Source organism: Canis aureus, chromosome 7 (assembly GCF_053574225.1).
Source record: "Canis aureus isolate CA01 chromosome 7, VMU_Caureus_v.1.0, whole genome shotgun sequence".
Classification (NCBI taxonomy): domain Eukaryota; kingdom Metazoa; phylum Chordata; class Mammalia; order Carnivora; family Canidae; genus Canis; species Canis aureus.
Window position 1 is genome coordinate 32,051,576 of NC_135617.1, and position 20,528 is coordinate 32,072,103.

At 35.2% G+C, this 20,528-nt stretch overlaps 1 long non-coding RNA gene across 4 annotated transcripts in view; it reads right to left on the minus strand.

Moving 5' to 3' along the window:
- Window positions 1-296: 296 nt before the first annotated feature.
- The window catches only part of LOC144317222 (uncharacterized), a 38,669-nt gene continuing 18,437 nt past the window's right edge, over window positions 297-20,528 (minus strand). For all 4 annotated transcript variants that reach the window (XR_013383169.1, XR_013383167.1, XR_013383168.1 and 1 more), the window contains 2 exons: window positions 3,029-3,112; window positions 297-2,419 (listed from right to left, as the gene is read on the minus strand). This is a non-coding gene — a long non-coding RNA (uncharacterized LOC144317222). The remainder of the gene's footprint in view (window positions 2,420-3,028; window positions 3,113-20,528) is intronic.

Genomic DNA, 20,528 nt, shown 5'->3' on the forward strand with positions numbered 1-20,528 from the left:
TGAGTATGAATATATGTATATATGAGTTAAAGTTTACCTAAATTAATGAGTAGTCTCAGCTCAGAGATGATCTGACCAAGAGATTAACTAGATTGTTAGTTATCCCATAAAAGTTTTTAACCATTTGTGTGCTATTTGTTCCCTTTGACAATCTGGTAACGTTGTGAGTCCTTTTTCAGGATAGTCCATTTGAATGAATAAAATAAATTGTGTAAGACTATAAAAGAAACTCATTATATTGAAATATAGTAACAAAAAGTAAATGAAGTAATTAAAGTAAATGAATTTGTGGCATATTAGTGTCTGCTTCTTTATTAAGGCATTAATAAGATATATAATACCACATATATGGTACCAACAAGATGTATGTACCACAGATATAACTTATAATTGGAAAGTAGTGTCATCAAAGTCACAAATAATGCTTATATTATTATGGTTTGTTGCCCAAGTTAAAGGAAATGCTAAGTTTCAATTAGAAGTTTGTGAAAATATTAATAGTCTATGGATTAGGGTCAGGACTACAATGAGGTGAGTGAAGCAAACACAGTTGGATACAGAATTTAACAAGCACCAAATCCCTCAACTATCAAGACATATTAAAGCAGTATTTTAAAAATTCAAAATTAAGTCCGAAAGATCAAAATAAACAAAATAACAAGATTGTTTTTAAAAGGGTCAGCAGTTGCACTGTTGGGGACTTACCCCAAAGATACAGATGCAATGAAACGCCGGGACACCTGCACCCCGATGTTTCTAGCAGCAATGTCCACAATAGCCAAACTGTGGAAGGAGCCTCGGTGTCCATCGAAAGATGAATGGATAAAGAAGATGTGGTCTATGTATACAATGGAATATTACTCAGCCATTAGAAACGACAAATACCCATCATTTGCTTTGACATGGAACTGGAGGGTATTATGCTGAGTGTAGTAAGTCAATCGGAGAAGGACAAACATTAGATGTTCTCATTCATTTGGGGAATATAAATAATAGTGAAAGGGAATAGAAGGGAAGGGAGAAGAAATGTGTGGGAAATATCAGAAAGGGAGAGAGAACATAAAGACCCCGAACTCTGGGAAATGAACTAGAGGTGGTGGAAGGGGAGGAGGGCGAGGGGTGGGGGTGAATGGGTGACGGGCACTGAGGGGGGCACTTGACAGGATGAGCACTGGGTGTTATTCTGTATGTTGGCAAATTGAATACCAATAAAAAATAAATTTATTATTAAAAAAGAAAAATAAAATAAAAAAATATTGGAGGACCCATTAAAAAAATAAAAATAAAAAATAAAAAGGTCAGTATAGATGCTATGAATTCTATCCATATAGCCAAAATATTCTACCCAAGAACTCCCTCCCCATGTTAAGAATTCCTGCATTTTAGACAGGTATTCTCACGTTTTCCACTTTTTTACTGCTTTCTGATATTGTTTGGGGTGATCCATCAAAATCTTCCAAATCTCACTTTCGCATCACTAATCTTTACAATGTGACAATGAACACAAATTAGTTTTTCTGTTTATGTGCTACATAAATTCCTTATGATAAAATTAAGTTTCGAAATCTAAAAAGTCTGTCTTGATTCTTTAGCAATGGTGACAAAGATTAAAAAAAAAAACCAGAAAAAAATAATTTTGACATCTTACGGTTTCTGTTTTTAATCTAATAAAGGCAAATCGTTTAAAAAATACTTCTGATTATTTCTCTTATAATGTGAGATTTTGTACCATAAAAATAAATAAGTCCGTGGCGGCGTCTCTATAAGGAGCAAGGAGAGATGGTCAGGGGAGTGTGCTAACAGGTTAGGGACACTTCTCCCCCAGCACCGCCTTGTCGAGACCCCCGCCGAGAGAGAACACTGGGGAATGTGCTCTTTTGAGAATTATTCTTAAACAGAACACACATTTCTATATTCAACTGTTTCCTATGCTAGAAGAATAACGACATTAGCATACGCTATTAAATGCTATCATCCCTTCTGGTACGTCGGGAGGACTTTGATTTATTTTATTTTCAATTTGTTATCCCATTTGTCGCCACCAGTACTGAGGCTCCACCTAGGGCCCTTTTTCCATAATTACATTCATATTCATTAAAACTAATCTCTTTTTATGACGGCAATATGGAAACCAGTTATGCAAATCAGGAAGAGTGGTTGAGGCTTTGTTTTATTCTGAGCATGTGTCTAACACATACTGATTATATTAGGTCACTCCCAGGAACAGGTCGCTGACGCGGCGAACCAGCACGGCCACCGGCCCGGGAAGGACGCGGGCATCGTCTCATCTCTGGCCTTGGGACGTTGCGCTCCAGGAAAGCGGCCGCTAAGCTCTGTGACAGGTGATCCCAGCCCGAGCTCCGCACGGGCGGTAAAGTGGAGAAACAATAACCTCCTTGTGCATCGCCGGGCCAGGGAGCTGGGAAAGATGGGAGAGGCTTAAGTCAGATGAAGGCGGAGAAAGATCAACAAATTTGGTTCCGAAGTTACAAAACAACACCTAAAACCGCCTCCTCCACCTTTTATATTTCCATTAGTTGGGTTTTCAGCATTTTACTCCTCGTCCAGTGGGCGATTTGTTTTTTGATTCCCTCTCTCTCCAGCAGTGAGTAACACAGAGTGATTTGAGCTAGCTAGCACCCCAGAGTGTTTTGACTCACACCTGCCATCCTGTCTGCTTAGTCACTGTGCAACCATCCTTCCCCTAAGTGAGGATTTCTATTTGATATAAGAACTGGCAAGCACCAGTGGTTGTGTTAGGAGATTGTTGAAGTCCCAGTTTTCTTTATTCTTGTGATGATAGCAGCACAGCGCATTAATGTTTCAGATATTCATTTGGCTTTTTTTTTGGGAACGACCATATGTTCCTAAAGATACTTAGTGTGGGGGGAGTTATAAAAATGGAGGGGGAGAGGGAATTATTTTTGAGAATGTTATTTTAAATTTGTAGACATATAGACCATTACCATTAGCACAGGGCAAGAAATCTCCCAATTTAGTCTTACACAGGGCTAATATAAATACCCACCGCCTTCAATATCAGCCAAATTATCCTGATTTTCTGCATGTTCCCACTTAAAGTCTCATTCTGTAGAGTTTGGGTGTAAATTCTCTACGAAGGAAAATAGAGTTATAAAGAGTGAGTTCTGTCCATATACAGTCATTGGAACCATACATACAAAGAAGAAATTATGCTTAAAGTGACCATTGTAGGTATACATCCAGACTATTTAGATAAATAAATCCCCGTTAGAATCATAACACAACCAGAAGCACAGTTATTTAGCTGAACACCTGTTACATGGTAACCAAAAATTCATTTTGAATAATTTCCATCTATACAAAGAATATGATATACATATGTATAATATGAACAAGAAAAATAAAATAAATATGCCCACCACTCAACATAAGAAAGAAAACTGTAACCCTGCCTAGCATTACCATCCCTCTCAACTTATTCAACAACTTGCTTCCTAGGTAACCATTATCTTGAATTATGGGTTATCATTTCTTTATTTTTCTTTGTAGTTTAAAAAACACCATGTATCCTTAAATAGCATGTTTGTTCAGTTGGGTGCATGTGTTTGAATTTTATATAAGTGGAACTGCAATCCATGTATTCTTATCACTTTCTCTTTCATCAGCGTTATGTTTCTTTCATGCATTAAACTACATTAAACTACAGCCCATTGGTCTTCACTGCTCTGTATTCAGTATTCTATTATACATACCTACCACGACTTACTTATCCAGCCTCTTGTCATCTGTCCTTTCTGTTGGTTCTAGTTGTTTTTTTGTTTTTGTTTTTGTTTTTGTTTTTGTTTTTTGCTGGTCAAAACAAGTGCTGCAACGAATATTTTAGTACCTTCACCCTTTTGCACATACATGAGTTTCCTTAGACTAGGATAGATATCTAGAGCCGAATGAGGTAGATGCAGCTTCAACTTCACTGGATAATGTCAAATCATTCTCAAAGAGAGTTCAACAAATTCACTCTCATTAGCAATATATAAGAGTTCCTGTTGTCCCTCATCTTCATGAACACGTTGATTGCTCAGGCTTTACAATTTTTGCCAATATTTTGGGGTGTAAAAGGTATTTCAGCATTTTCTTGATTATGAGTGAAACTGGACATATAAGGATGTTTACAAATCATCGGTTTTTTCTCTTCTGTAAAATTGGCGTCTTACTTTATTTTGGGCCCATTTTTCTATTAGTTTGAATGTAGGTTTTTGGCGAATATATATATTTATATATAAATTATATATAAAATATATTTAATTTTATATATTTTATATAGAATATATATCTTTATATATAATATTTATATATGTATAAAGAATACTAACACTTTGTTCTAATATATGTTGGAAATATAGTCCCCTTACATATATATTGTCTTTTCACATTTTTAAAATAGTATCTCTCAATAAACAGTAGTTCTCATTTTTTTTAGTAGTTCTCATTTTAATAGACTTTTAGTTAGCTTTTTCTTTATAGACTCTGCCCTTTTTTTGGTCCTTTTTGTAACACAAGTTTGCAAAGGTAATCTATATTTTCTTCAGGAAGTTAAAAACTTTATATATATTTAGTCCATCAGGAATTTATTCTTTGATTATGATGTAGGCCCCTATAGAAGAAGATTGTCCAGGCTTTATTATTCACTACTCTAAAATTACAGCTCTGACTTCTTTTATATATGTGAGGATCTGCCTCTGAGGTTCCGATTTTTGTTTTATTGGTATATTTGTCTATTTCTGCACTAGTAACACAGTAGTGAAACTTTAAATAATCCTGGAAATCTGGTGAGCAAATTCTCTCCATCCCCATATGCACATTTTTTTTTCTCCAATGGTGTATTGACTATTCTTCTTCCTGGTTGGCTCTTCTTGCTCTGTTGTATAAATTTTGCCATTAGCTTATCAGATTTCACAAAAACGATTCAATAAACTTTTCGCAGGCTTACTTTCTTTCCTTATAATTTTTCCATAACAGGCTGAATCTGTACAAATTAGTGTTAAACCATTTCATAGGAAAACATTAACTCAGTAGCATCAATCCTGACATTTAAATAGCGAGATTTCATTTTGTTTAGAAAATGTGGAATAGGGCAGCCCCGGTGGCTCAGCAGTTTAGTGCCGCCTTCAGCCCAGGGCCTGATCCTGGAGACCTGGGATCGAGTCCCACGTCGGTCTCCCTGCGTGGAGCTTGCTTCTCTCTCTCTCTCTCTGTCTCTAATAAATAAATATAATCTTAAAAATAAAAAGAAAACATGGAATATTATAACCTCTAGGAAACCAGCCATGATCAATGAATAGAGATATATATTCTATCCCAGCTAGTTCATTTTTTAATTAGGTCCATCTTGGGAGAATCTGTTTTCAATAAATCAGTGAACAAGTATTTATTCATAAACAATTATAATGTATCCAGCCCTATTCTAGATACTATAGAAAACATGAAAATGATTTAGGCCTTCTAAGGATTAATAATTTATTGTGGAAACAATTGATAAAAAATAAAATTCCAAACTTTAGTTCTGACTATGAGCTATAATGGAGTAAGTTCAGGGAAAGGAGAGAACAGTGCATATTGAAGTAATCAGGATAAATTTCATAGTAAGTAGGATTTTTTAAAAATAAGGAAAAGAAGAGTAAGTTTGGGCACATAGTAGACATCCAATAAATAATTTGTAAAATGAGTGACATCAAGGATTATTTGACCAAATAGGTACAGAAGGTATATATGGCATGCCACTGGAATATCCATTTGACAGGTTAGATAGAGAGTAGAGTGAATAGAGGAGAAACTGAACCACAAGGTAGTGGATTAATCCAGTTTAAAGGCAATAAAATTTTGAAAGGCATATCTGGCAAAGTGAAGAAAACATAACTTGGCAAATTAAGAATTGTTTATCAAATAATCAATGCAATCGGTGACATATTAGGTCACTAAAAAGGAATTATTAAAATAATTAGTATCTAATAAGAGAAGGAAGAGTCAAAGATTACCTCAAATATTCTCACCTAGGATACATAAGTGTCATTAAACTGCTGATTTCCTCTCCCTTCCCCCACAAATCAAGAAGTTAGAAAGACTTTCTAGCAGAGTTGAGGGAATGATAATATTTTTGTTCTGGACATACCAAGTTTGAAATGACAGAAAAATAGAAGCAATTAGAAGTGTGAGATGAGAACATAGTTGAGATGTCAGCTAAGTTTTTAAAAACTAAAATTATCCTGGGATCTCTTAGCCTGAAGATTTAAATAGGGTTCAGTTTGGATGGGGCACTTCTGAATGTACCTAGAGATTGGTAGAGGCTGCTGCTCAATTCCAGAGGTTTAATGGATAGATTCAATATGATTCCAAGCCTCAAATATTTGAGCACCAGCAATAAGCTGGATATTGTTCCTCAGAAGTCCCTGCTGTCATGGAATCCAAAATCTGGTAGGCAAATGAGATGCTTTTGCAGTGTTAACTCATTCTGAGGGATGGGAGTGTTGAACACAATTTCTGGAATGAAAGGAGAGGCAACTCCACTGCTCCTCTACCTTCCTCCTCACCCCCAAACTCACCATGGTATACCCATGGTATACCACTCATCTCACTTAATACTAACTATACGAATGTCAAGGAACCATGAAAGTTCTGAGAAGCAAGTTATACCGAAGTCTATCTGGAAAGAGCTAGAGCAGGAAAAATAACCAGCAATGATGAACTGGACATCATTGCAAAAAGTTGAAGCAGGAAGGAGGAAATTAGCTGCTGCCATGAGGGAGTAAAGATAACTATTTTGTGAGTACAGGTAAGATGTCCCCAGAGATTCCATAATCAGTTGGGAGAAATTTAGAGGGGAGAAGGAGAAGGTTTTGGCTTTCTTAAGTTTGCCTATACCAATGAATCTCACTCAATTAGGGACAATAACATACCCCCAGAGTATTTGTAAATGCGTGTAGGCATTTTTGCTTATCACAATGACTCTGGGGCCCCACAGGCACTTACTGTGTTGGGACCAAGGGCAGCAAGCTAATGCAATGCTTAGAACAATATCACATGAGGAATTATTTTTCTGCCCCAAATGCCAATAAATAGTGCCTCTATTGAGAAATCAGGCATTGTAATGATACCAAATACGGTAAACTATGAGGTTGTATTCTAATTCTCTTTGTTCCACAATATTTAAAATATTTGATAAATGACAAAGCATCAACCACATTTAATTAAGATTAGTTTTTAAATAGAACAACATGGCACCAGTAGTAAAAAAACATAATTTGCGAACTCAAGGAAAATACAAACTAATGTTGAATTTGAGAAATTTAATATGGAATAAAATACAGTGCAGTTTTATATTTTTAAAGTTTCTTCTGCCAAGCATAATGGTCATTGTAGGAGTCCTAATTATCATGTGTTCATGTTTTAAATAGAGAATTTTTTCTTTTCCAAATTTCAAGAGAATGAAGATTATGATGAAATTCAGCGAATGAGGGCTTAAGGAAATTTATCACCTGTGTTCTCTAATTCCACGAAAAGTAACATATAAATTGTTCCAATAATAGAGTTCTCTTTCCTTTGTGGAAGGGGAAAAACAAAGAGCAATTATCCTAACTGAATGTATTCTTCCCTTCCTAAGTAGGTTTAATATTATATCCCCTTGTTGTTGAAAATTCATTTCTTCCTTGTTCTCCTGCCAAGGAAAATTCCATTTCATTAATCTAAATGGGAATTTTCCAAATAAAAAGGGAGAAAAAGCTTATCCAGAAAAAGAGGAAGATGTTAAGCCAGAAGCAGCAGGAGATATACCGGGAGAGCATTACGGGTCACATATCAAAGAGAGTCCACCTTCCACAGCACAAGCTGCTGGGATACCATAATTTCCTTCTATTATAACTACAAAAGTGGAAAGCATATTCTACCCTTCATACATAATGTATCATTCTATCACCCATCTTGAATATTAAAAGGATTCACTTTTGTGAAACTTGTGTATTTTTTGAGAATCCTTATAAATGAAAATATAGTATATATTTTAAGTACCATACATTGGAAGGTTCTCCTTTTTGAAAAAATATTGGGAAAAAGGGAAGAAGAAAAGGTGTTCTGAAAAGAATACTAATTTGGGATCCAGATAGCTCGAGGTCAGATCTCAGCCTTACTACTTGCTGTGCAATTGGGCAAATTTCTCGGCTCAGAGTACCTCATCTGCAGTCTCAGAGATTCACATTTTCTAACAAAACATTATGGCAGAATTAGTAAAAAAACAGAAGTTGCAAGCTTAAATAAAGTACAAATTAATGTTGGATTTAAAGAATTTAAAAAGCTGAGGGATGCCTAGCTGGTTCAGTCAGAGGGGCATTGGCTCTTGACCTCAGGGTCATGAGTTGGAGCTCCATGTTTGGTATAGAGATTACTTAAAAATAAAATCTTTAAAAAAATCTAAAAATGAATAAACTATAGTTTTATACTCGACGGTCTTAAGGTCATTATCTCCTAAATTCTATTTATGAACAGTTCCTACTTGAACTCATCTCCCTCTGATATACAGCAACTACAAACCTGTTGGCACTGCTTAGAAATCTCTTTAGTCACATCCACAGGTTTCTCAGATGTATTTTCTATCTTCCAAGGTACCACAGGTGACAGCAGTAAAAATTGTTTCACTAATATATCACATGGGTCACCATTTTTTTCAGCCTGCCATAGCTGTTTACTTAATGTCGTTTCAGCCTTTACTCAGAGTCTGCTCAACATTTTTCCAGCCTCTGCTACCACTTTTCTCACTACTATTCCTGTCTTTCCTAACAACACTGGTCCACAGCTTTCCTAGCTTCCACTTGCTACGACTGTGACACATTTTAGAAATTTGTTCTGGCAACACCCCACTTAGAGGTACAAATTTTTACATCAGTTAATTTTTGCTTTTAACAAGCCACCCCCCCCATAGTCCTTTAATAGCATAATTATTTATTAGCTCACAAATCTGTAGATTAGTAATTTTGGCTGGATATATCTAGATATTCATGTCTGATAGATAGTCTCTACTAGATTCACTCATGCATCTACATTCACCTGGCATGTCACTGGGATCTAGTTGTTTATGAATGGCCTCACTCGTATATATGGTAGGTGCTTGAAGCAACAGGGGCAACAGCCATGTGTCTCCAGCATGAAGTGAGCTAGCCTAGGCTTTTTTACATTGTTTCTGAGCTCCAAAACCAGCAAGAGAAAGTAAGTTTCAATGTGCAATCATTTTTTAAGTCTCAGTTTGTGTCACATTTATTATTTTCTCATTGGACAAGCACGTCACATGGCCAAGTCAAAAGTCAGTGGTCAATGTGGGACTTCTTTTCCAAGGTCATGGGTATATGGTCATGGTCATGCTGGAAATTTTAAAAACAATATATAACATGTAGTGATGCCTGAGTTTGGATTTAAAGGATATACAGGATTTTACAGATAGTCAAGTGGGAAGGAAACTCATTGCAAGAAGAGGGCAAATTATATTGAAAGCCATGGAGGAATAAACATCATAACCTTTTCTGAAAATTTGTTTATGCCCACCCTTCATTTTGTCACCATTTAACCTTGCATATTTCAAACTTCAACAAAAGAACCTAGACTATTTTTAATATAAAATTTGAATTCTGACCCCCAAGTTTGCTCACCTCAATAGAAGAAATCTTGAAACTCATGAAGAAAACAGTTTAAAAAAATGCAATTTGTATTGTTGTACCAACTTACCTATCAAACTTCAAATTGTCGCCATTTTCTAAATATGATAACATTTCAAGTCAGCTCACTAACAACAATTAATGAGTCATTAATATTTCTTCCATTCAAGATCAGGTCAAATTGGGAGTAGTGGTGGGCAGTGTATGAAAACAATAAGCATACCAGAGGAATTCCTTGAAAATATAGACTGTTGGCTATGATGGATTTTACAGCTATATCTAGATGGAAGGGATGACTAAGTAAAGTTTACTAGCGGTGGCCAGTTTTATGCAGAAAATAATTTAGCCAGTTATAATAGTTAACCTTTTGTGTCACATACCCTACCATATACTTAAGTGACATTATGCAACTCTCCATATTCTGATGTTCTGAATTGAAAGAAATATCTGCAATAAGGTACATTTCACCTTTAGCTTCAGGAGCCAGATTGTTTTGCTACCAAATCTCTTTTATGCCATTGCCAAAGTGTTTGTTTTTTTTAACATTTCACTTCTGTGATCTAGACGTTGGAAATTGTTGCCCAGAGCACTTGTAACCCAAATTTATGTCTTGATTCCCTTATGATCTATGTGATATAGTGAGAGTTTTCAGATGAATGTCATGCATTCATGCACTAATTTTTTTGGCAAGGGTATTCATCTTAGAGTATTAGAGTATAATCTTAGAGTATTAGAATTGAACTGGAGATTTGAAATATGGTTCAACCTTTCATTTTGGCACTGCCTAGAGAACTGAAGGGTATTATCCAAAGCTACATAGCTAGTTAATTGCAGAATTGAGATCCTAAACCAGACCACCCATCTTGGTCCAGGGCTCTTTCCTACCACATCAGGCTGCCTCTGATCAAAATTAAATTTTTGGTCCAAATAAATCACATCTCATAAATATTTCAAACAAATTACTTAACTATTGATATGAGACCAAGCTCTGGTACTTAAGATAGAGTGGTGAACAAAACATAGTACTTGCATTACTTAGCTTATAGCCTGGTTAAAATAATCATACAGCTGATGATGATGACATCTTGTAACTGTTTGCTCCTGCATTCATTCATTTGACAAATATTTCATAGGCACCTAATATATTATGTCATCACTTTTCTAGGCACTGGGAAAGTGTCAGTGGATCAGAAAAAAAAAATTCCTGTTCCCATGGGACTTATAAATATGCATTTAAAAGTGTATTTATTTTTTATAAATAAATATAAATATAAAATACTCTAAATATAAAACATTAAAATAAACTAAATATAAAACAGAATATTAGTAAATAAAATAAATATTATATACATAAACATATACATTATAAGTAATATGACAGAGTAAAGGAAGTAATCAGAAGATGAAAGGTTTTGTGTGTGGTTTTTTTTTTTTAAGAGAGCACATGAGTGGGTGAGGTGGGGTATGGGCAGAGGGAGGGAGAGAATCCCAAACTGAGCGTGGAGCCAATGTGGGGTTCAATCTCATGACTGGAGATCATGACCTGAGCCGAAATCAAGAGTCTGACTGAGCTCCAGGTTCCCCAGATGATGTGAACTTTAATTTTGATTTTTGCCTCTAAACTGTGTGTCTTTAGCAAAGTTGCATAACTTTCCTGGGTCCTGGGAAACAAAGCAGAATAAATTAACCCCACACTATCTAATATGGTAGCCACATGCCAGTCCCGGGAATCCACCAATCCTTTGGGAAGCCTTGGTTCCTTTCAGCACAGCATGACATTAGACACCAACATCTGGGCACTGGATGTACTTCTGCTTACTGGAATGTTGTGATTCCAGGGTTTTTCACTAGACAGAGCTCCTCCTGTTTATTTCCCTTCAGTGTTTCTGTCTTCTCCTTTTATCTCAGTTATCTCTAGCTGTTTCTGCATCTTTCAGCTTAGTTGCCTTCTTTTTGCACCTGCAATATACTGTTATTCTACCAATCAATCCTCATTCCTGATTTGCCCTTCTTTTACAGATCCAAATAGGTATATATTGACTTATTTCTTTTCTTCTTTTGATCTGTGCCCTTGAAATTCAATCAACCTACCTTTTTGTATATGTTTGAGTGTAGGGTTGGATTGTGATTTTTATTTCACACTTTCGTTTTAACAATTCTTACATCAAATTGGTCTACCAGTTAGAGTACAATATTCTTCTAGCAGCTTCCTTTGTCCTTTTCTCCTATTACAACTTTCTGGACTAAATCCTTTAATTTTCTTGTAGTATGAACTTTGTTCATAAAATCATTCATCGACATATGTGTCTTGACTGTGCTTGGTATTCTAGATAATAAGATGAAAGAGACAGACATCCTCTGCAGTAAGGATTTATTTTTACTTTTTAAGATTTTATTTATTTATTCGTGAGAGACACACACAGAGAGAGAGAGGCAGAGACACAGGCAGAGGGAGAAGCAGGCTCCATGCAGGGAGCCGGGTGTAGAACTCGATTTGGGTCTCCAGGGTCACGCCCTGAGCTGAAGGCAGTGCTAAACTGCTGAGCCACCCGGCTGCCCTGCAGTAGTAATTCTAATCAAAGTCTGTGCCACCAAAATGTTTTTACTTGTTGATAACTACATAGAGATTCATTAATCTATTTTTGCATGTGTGAACATTTTTACAATAACGAGTTAAATTAAAAAACACTCAAAGTACCAAGAGTGTATCTTATAGGTTCACCTCAGTTTCTTTTGCTGTGCAACAGCTGTCTCATCATTAGTCAGAAGGTCAACTAGGGATGTTCCTTATTTCATGGAAAACTTATATAGAGTTTTTATTTAAGTAAACATATCACTATATTTAGTTAATAGATTCTGTGGTTTAAATGCCTTCAAATAGAGGGGAAGGGAAAAGAAATGGGTAGGAAATATCAGAAAGGGAGACAGAACATGGAAGACTCCTAACTCTGGGAAACGAACTAGAGGTGGTGGAAGGGGAGGAGGGCGGGGCGTGGGGGTGACTGTGTGGCGGGCACTGAGGGGGGCACTTGACGGGATGAGCACTGGATGTTATTCTGTATGTTGGCAAATTGAAACACCAATAAATAAACTTATTATTAAAAAGATAAAAAAATAAAACCCTTAAAAAATAAATGCCTTCAAATAAAGTGCTTCCTCCTTTCAAAAAGAATTCTATTAAATCACGTTTACATTACGTGCTTATGCAATTACAGAAAATGGGTCCTGACACCAGGCTGTAGTGCTATCCTTATGTGTGCAAAGCCCGAAACCATTGCCTATTTTACAGCGGTTGACCCTTCTGTATAGATGGCCTGTGCCCAAACTTCTGATCTATCTCTGGAGCGGAGCTATCTACAGGAGCTACAGCAGCAAGCTCTAGCACATCCTCTCACCAGTTTGTTTCCCATGACTGTGTACCTCCTCCCTTGCATGACACATGCAAGGAAAGAGGTGAAACTGGTTTGACACTCAGCAAAACAACGTGCTGATGTGTTTAAATTAGTTTTCTCTCTTAGGAGATTCTCATTTATGATATTAATTTGCATCACAAATATTTTCTTTCTTGATGATTCCAAGAAAAACAAGACCCCAGTCAGATCTGAAAGATCGCAAGTCCTAAATCACTGAGGTCCAAACAATAAACTGTAATATACATAATAGTCTTTCCATTCCAGCCTGATTAATTCCAAATTCCTCGCAATCAGGGTAACTTCTTCCCTGGAAGCATTTTGGGAAAAGTTTTGCATGCGAAATGAGACATATACCTGAATAATTGTCTCATAAAATATTAAAATTTACTTAGAAAAAAGATATTGTCTGGACATCTAATGTTTGCTGGCTGAAGCAAGGTTGTACCCTAGCAAGCTAATCTGCTACTAATTACAATGCTCTTTCCTCCAGTGCGCATTTAGTCCAAATGTAAATATTCCAAACATAATTACTTTTGGAAGCCCATCACATGGTAATGGTAATGGTTGTGACAATCTGGCAACATTCCCAGTGGAATAGTTCCAGTTTTCTCATATATCTATTAATAGTTCCACACATTTTTTTCATGTACAGATGTTCTTTGAAAATCTATGCTAGATGCTTTTTTTGCTCAATAAGAATTTGAATCTTTAGTATTTTGATAATTTGGATAATTCAGTACCTTCTCCTTAGTCACAAATTTTAATTTTTCTTGTCACGAGCCACTAAAGTAATCATGACTTTAACAGGCAAAAAAATTATAGGTAGGTATTAATTTTAATAGAAATTAAAATATGACCCATAGTTTTATTTAATTCTGTATTCCTTCTTCTTCCCCCAATCATCTTATTTATCAAAAGTTAGTTTTGAAGTGATCTATAAGGTATTATAAAGAATATTGTGTACCCCTTATATCTATTGATTAAAACTAAAAAAAATTTCATTTTTTAATCAAAGTTTGTTGAAATGTATATATCCTTCTACTCAGACACTTAGGAGTCTATAATTATGCATGTGGTTAGGAAGAAATATAAATTGACTACCACTATTTTGTATATTTCTCACATAAGCAGAAGTACATAAATTATTATAAAGTAAATATGTTACTTTCAGTTTTCAAAAGTACTTTATTTTTTAATCATAAAAGTTAAATATGTTCATGATAGACAAATCAATAAAAAATAAGTAGAAAATAAGTAAAACAAATTATTGTAGTTCCATTATCCAAAGACAAAGGTAACATTTTTGCACCTTTATTATACTTTTGTATGGAAGTTTATTTCTTTAGAAAAAATTATTGTATTTTCTCATTGTTATAAATTTTATAAACATTTTAAATGTTTTCCAAAGTTTAATAGTATATGTTACTATTTATGCTATGTTCAATTTTCCTTTATAAATGAATTTGTGATCATTGTGTCCATATGACAATTTTTGTGTTTAGGAATTTCTTCAAGGAGAGTAATTTTAAAAGTGAAATTATTAGGTTAAGAAATACAGTCATTTTAGGACTTTTTATATATTACTAACAGAAAGGTTTAAACCAATTTGTACTTCCACCTAATATGAGTGTGCCTTTTAAATTATTATTATTCAAGTGTAATAAGCATACAATATTCTATTAGTTTCATGTGTACAATATAATAATTCAATAATTCTTTACATTTCTCAGTGCTCATCATGATGACAAGTGTACTCTTAATTTCTTTTATCTATTTCACTCATCACCCACATTCTCTCCTCTAGCAACCACCAGCTTATTCTATTTAAGAGTCTGGCTTTTTTTTGTTTGTTTCTTTTTTTTAATTTTGTTTGTTCATTTGTTTCTTAAATTCCACATATGATTGAAATCATATGGCATTTGTCTTTCTCTGACTTATTTCACGTAGTATTAAATCCTCTCGGTCCACCTATGGTGTTGCAAATGGCAAGAGTTCATTCTTCTTTTATAATTCACATTATATGACATACAACATCTTCTTTATCTATTCATCTATGGATGGATAAGGTTGCTTCCATATCTTGGCTATTGTAAATAATGCTGCAATAAATATAGAGGTGTATTTATCTTTTTGGATTACTATTTTCATTTTCTTTGGGTAAAAACCCAGTAATGGAATTACTGAATCATACGGTAATTCTATTTTTAATTTCTTGAGGAACCTTCATAGTGTTTTCGAGTGGCCACAACAATTTGCATTCCTACCAACAGGGCACGAGGGCTCCTTTTCTCCATATCCTTGCCAACACTTCTTATTTCTTGTGTTTTTCATTTTAGCCATTATGATGGGTATAAAGTGATATCTCATTGTGTTTTTAAGTTGCATTTTCTTGATAATTAGTGATATTGGGCATCTTTTTATGTATCTGTTGGCCGTCTGTATGTATTCTTTGGAAGAATGTCTACTTAGGTCCTTTGTCCATTTGTTAATTGGATTATTGGTATTTTTGGTGTTGAGTTGCATAATTTTTTTATATATCTTGGATATTAACTTTTTATCAAATACATCATTTGCTAATTTCTCCTCCCACTCAGCAGGTCACCTTGTTGGTTTATTTATGGTCTCCTTCACTATGCAAAAACCTTTTATCGTGTGTAGTCCCAGTAGTTTAACTTTGCTCTTGCATCCTTTGCCAGAGGAAGTATATCTAGAAAAATGTTTCCATGACCAGTGTCAAAAAAATTACTGCCAATGTTTTCTTTTAGGAATCTTATGCTTTCAGGTTTAACATTTAGGTCTTTAATCCATTTTGAGTTTATTTTTGTGTATGGTGTAAGATAGTGGTTTAGTTTCATTTGTATGCATGCAGCTGTCTAATTTTCCCAACATCGTTTGTTAAAGAGACTGTTTTTTTTCCCATTGTATATTTTTGTCTCTTTTGTCATAGATTAATTGATCATAAAAGCATGGGTTTATTTCTGAACTCTCTATTCTGTTCCAATGATCTAGGTTTCTATTTTTGTGCCAGTACCATACTGTTTTAATTACTACACATTTATAGTGTATCTTGAAATTTGAGATTTTGATAACTCCAGCTTTGTTCTGAGCATGCCTTTTTAATTAACTCCTTATAGGCCATCAGCATTTTTATTTTTGAAATATGAAATAAGTGGAGAAATGAAAATGGATCTACTTGGATCTAACTATTTTAAAGCCTTCTGATGATGTTAGGCTATTCCACATTTGTTAATATGCATTAATTTCTCTTTAGGCAATTATCTATAAATCATATATCCTTTTGGGTTTTTCTTTTCTTTTCTTTTCTTTTTTTTTTTGGCTTAGTGGAGACTTTTTCCCCTATTTTTGATCTTAGGAACTTTCCTCTTTGCAGAAATTTGATAAACGTTTACTTTAATTTTATGCTTACTTTTTATATTTTGAATTTTAAATTTAATTCTTAAATTCAGTTGGTATATATTTAATGAACTGGTATAAAGTCCCAATTATAAATAAAGATCTCTAAGCCCAGGACTTCTCCCAGGATCACTTAATGAATAATTTTTTTTTCTTTGACTTGGGACTTTTACTTTATCATATATTTTAATAGTGTGTCAGTACTGTTTTAATGTCTGGACAATTTCTCTCCTCATAATTATCATTTTCCAGTTTTAAAGCTCACTTTGGGTGTTTATTCATCTTAGAAAAATTAAGATTATTTTGAATAACTTAAAGAAATGGTTTTGAAATGTCAGTGAGCCTCTAATTCAATTTGGGATGATTCAACACCTTTAAATTATTCAGTTTTCTTTTCTAGGGACAAGGTATATTTTTAGTGTTTTCTTTATGTAGGTCACAGAATATGACTACCGTGAATGAAATATCTTGTCTTTTACATTATCTAGCCAGATATTGGCAGATATATAATGACAATATCTGTAAAGGTCATACTTGTCTATATAATAATCTCTATCTCACTGTCTACCTTGATATTGCCAGGTATACAATAATGATATAATAATACCTACATTCATTAACCTTGAATTTTGCCAATCAATTATCTTATTTAACTTTCAAGACAATCTGAGGAAGTGGGCATTATGATTTCCATTTTACAGACAAGGAAGTAAAATAATTGAGTAACTTGCCTCAAATTGCAACTTCTGAATGACAAAGCCAAGTCTCTCTGACCTCTGACTTCATAGTCTGCGCTCTTAACCACACCACTTTACAATGTGAAAGCTATTAAATTTTATATTTTTCACTTATATTCCAACTGACTGAATTTCAGGATCGAGAGGTACATTTGAATTACAAATTTCAAGTCACCATCCTTTATTCCCTGTTGTAGACTCCTCAATAAATCCTCTATTGAATTTCAAAGAATACTCCAGAAACAAGAACTCTCAAATGACTGTCAGTAGAATGTCAAATGAAGATTAGAAAGGCTCTCTTAATATTTTTGCATATATTATGTCCTAAGTACAATTTTTTTTTAAAGATTTATTTATTTATTTATGATAGGCATAGAGAGAAAGAGAGGCAGAGATTCAGGAGGAGGGAGAAGCCGGCTCCATGCTGGGAGCCCGACGCGGGACTCGATCCCGGGACTCCAGGATCGCGCCCTGGGCCAAAGGCAGGCGCCAATCCACTGAGCCACCCAGGGATCCCCCAGTACAAACTTTATAACTTAAAAATTACGTCTTCCTCCCACCCTGGAATTTCTTAAATAAAAAAGCTACTGGACACTTCTAGAAACTCCTATTTAATTTTTTTTTATACATCAGAAAACCATTATAATGACATAGTGTTAATACAACTACTGTAGTTACAACAGGAGAAATAAGAGGGAGAGATAGGTCTTTTCCTCTCCAAAGGCCACTGAGAATTGTATTCATGAGCTAGAGTTTCTCAGCGCACTCAACTGACCACCTAACGAAAATGACCATTAAAAAATAGGTGATAAAAAAAAAATAGGTGATGACATATCAAATAATAGTTTGTGAACAACAACTATAGTATTTCTTCAGAATGGAAAAAAAAAAAAACTAAAAATGGGACCAGACCATATTAATTTTCTCAGAAAGCTATACATTATCAAAGATACATAGGGCACATGGTGGCTCAACATCTATGCCTTTGGCTGAGGTCATGATCCCGGGGACCTGGAATCAAGTCCAGGCTTCCCATAGGGAGCCTGCTTCTTCCTTTTCCTATGTCTCTGCCTCTCTCTCCGTGTCTCATGAATAAATAAATTAAAACTTAAAAAAAATACATAGTGGAAAAGGAAGAAAATGGCTCAATCTTATGAGATTAAGTCACCCAGGATCTTCAGTATACTAATGGTTTCTGTCCATCATGGTTACAAGCATCGCCCTTCTTGTTTTGATACATCATGTTTCATGCCCATCCAAGTGGTAAAAAAAACAAAGAAACAAATCAAAGCCAAAACACACATTAAATTTTTGGGTCCCTCCTATTCACGGGGCCACAAGCATGGATTATTTTCACTGAGAAGATAAATTCATTCTTCATGAAGTTCATTTGAACATGTGAGTATCTTATCTAAAACTGAGGTTCTGTTGTGATTTTGCAGAGGTTCATTAGAATTCAGACTTGCAAAGTATTTCCATGTGTAAGAAAACATACAAACACCATTCTCCTTCTTTGTATTTTGGATCAGAGTAACATCAGAACTAGCACGTATAAACTCAGAGACCATGGCAGATAAGATGCTGAAACTAATTTGTTCCTTGACTTGCTTTAGCTGTGAACTCTGTATTTTCTTTCTTCATTTGGCTGTGCAGAACATGTAAATACTCCTCAAAGGAAAATTCCAGCAATTACTGAAGACCAGCTTCCTTATGAAAAACTCTTCGGGAGATGGAATCCTCTCTGGTCTATTGCTTTCACAATTAAAAGGGTCTGAATTTCCAAGACAGTGAAGGGGTTGATTCTACACCCTAGGGCATAGCATCCAATGCTTAGAGTAACTGCTATCTGAAATACTGCAAGCATTATGAGAAGTATCTAACCTATCTAGAATATCAAGTAATTGTTATAGCATGCTCAGAAGTTAATTGTGAAATTTATAAGATATAAAGTCTCTGTTTTGACAGCTGAGAATATTCCTAAAGCAACCATGAATTTTCCCAAGCCAGTACTTTTCAAACTTTATTGTGCAGACAAATCACCTGTGATGAAGATTCTTATTCTGTAGGTCTGGGTAGGGGCCTGAGATTCTGACGGATTCTTGACAATGCTGGCATTGTTTGTTCATGGACCCCACTTTGAGAAGCAAGACTGTGGCCAAAATAGATCCCAGCTGACTTTTAGATAGCCCCCTGGAAAGACAGTCATGGCTCCCTTAATATTTCAATAGCCTCTACTGCTCCATTATATAGTAAAGAATTGAGGATGAGGCTTTGTTATTCCAAAGAACTTGTACATAGTTTAAGTATGGCCTGCAATGAAAAAAATCCACCAGAGGGATCAGTGAAAAAAAAGGTGCTTCAAAAAATAAAAATCCTTCAAATTTCATAAACATAGCACAAAAATTCTCAAATGACCTTCATCAGTGCTCCTTTAAATGTGGATATTTCCTTTTTTAAAAAAAGATTTTATTTATTTATTCATGAGAGACACACAGAGAGAGGCAGAGACATAGGCAGAGGGAGAAGCAGGCTTTCCCCGGGGAGCCTGATGTGGGATTTGATCCCAGGATCACAGCCTGAGCCAAAGGCAGACACTGAACCACTGAGCCACCCAGGTACCCCGAAATGTGGATATTTCTGAAGGGATTCTTTCTCTGTAATAGACTGTCATGCTACCCTTTCGATGTTCAATTAAGACTGCATCCTTGACACTGACTTTTGTAGCAAATCTTCGCTGACTGTTGCATTAAGAAATATGCTCTTCTGAGACATTGGCAGAAAAAGTATTAAAAGAAAGGCACAGAGACAGATGCCATGGTCATGACATTGAAGTACAAGTAATGGAGGTTTGCTGAAGGCCCTAATAGTTGTGCCAGCATGTAGGCTGCTCTGCAGATGCACCTTCTACAGTAACCAGTTACTTTCTGATCATATTCTGCATTAGCCACACCATATGTGACGGGTTCTTCTTACAGAAGAACTCAACAGCCTGCATGGCCCTGACTCCTTGACCAAGTAAGAACAGCATAAAATCATGTCTGATTTTTAGGGACATGATTAGCAAGTGCAAAATCAGGAAGGAAGAGCTTCAAGTAGAGTATGTCCTAATGGGAAAAATCTCATTTGTGATTTCTGCAGTGGTCAGATTTTTATCTGGTTGCAATAAATACTAGAGGAAAAATGGATATGTGTGCTCCTCATCATACAGAAAAATCTAGATATACAGGATCCTAGTGGGGCAAAATTTAGGAGTGGTTCAGTAAACACTGTGGCTGGTCAAACTTTTCATT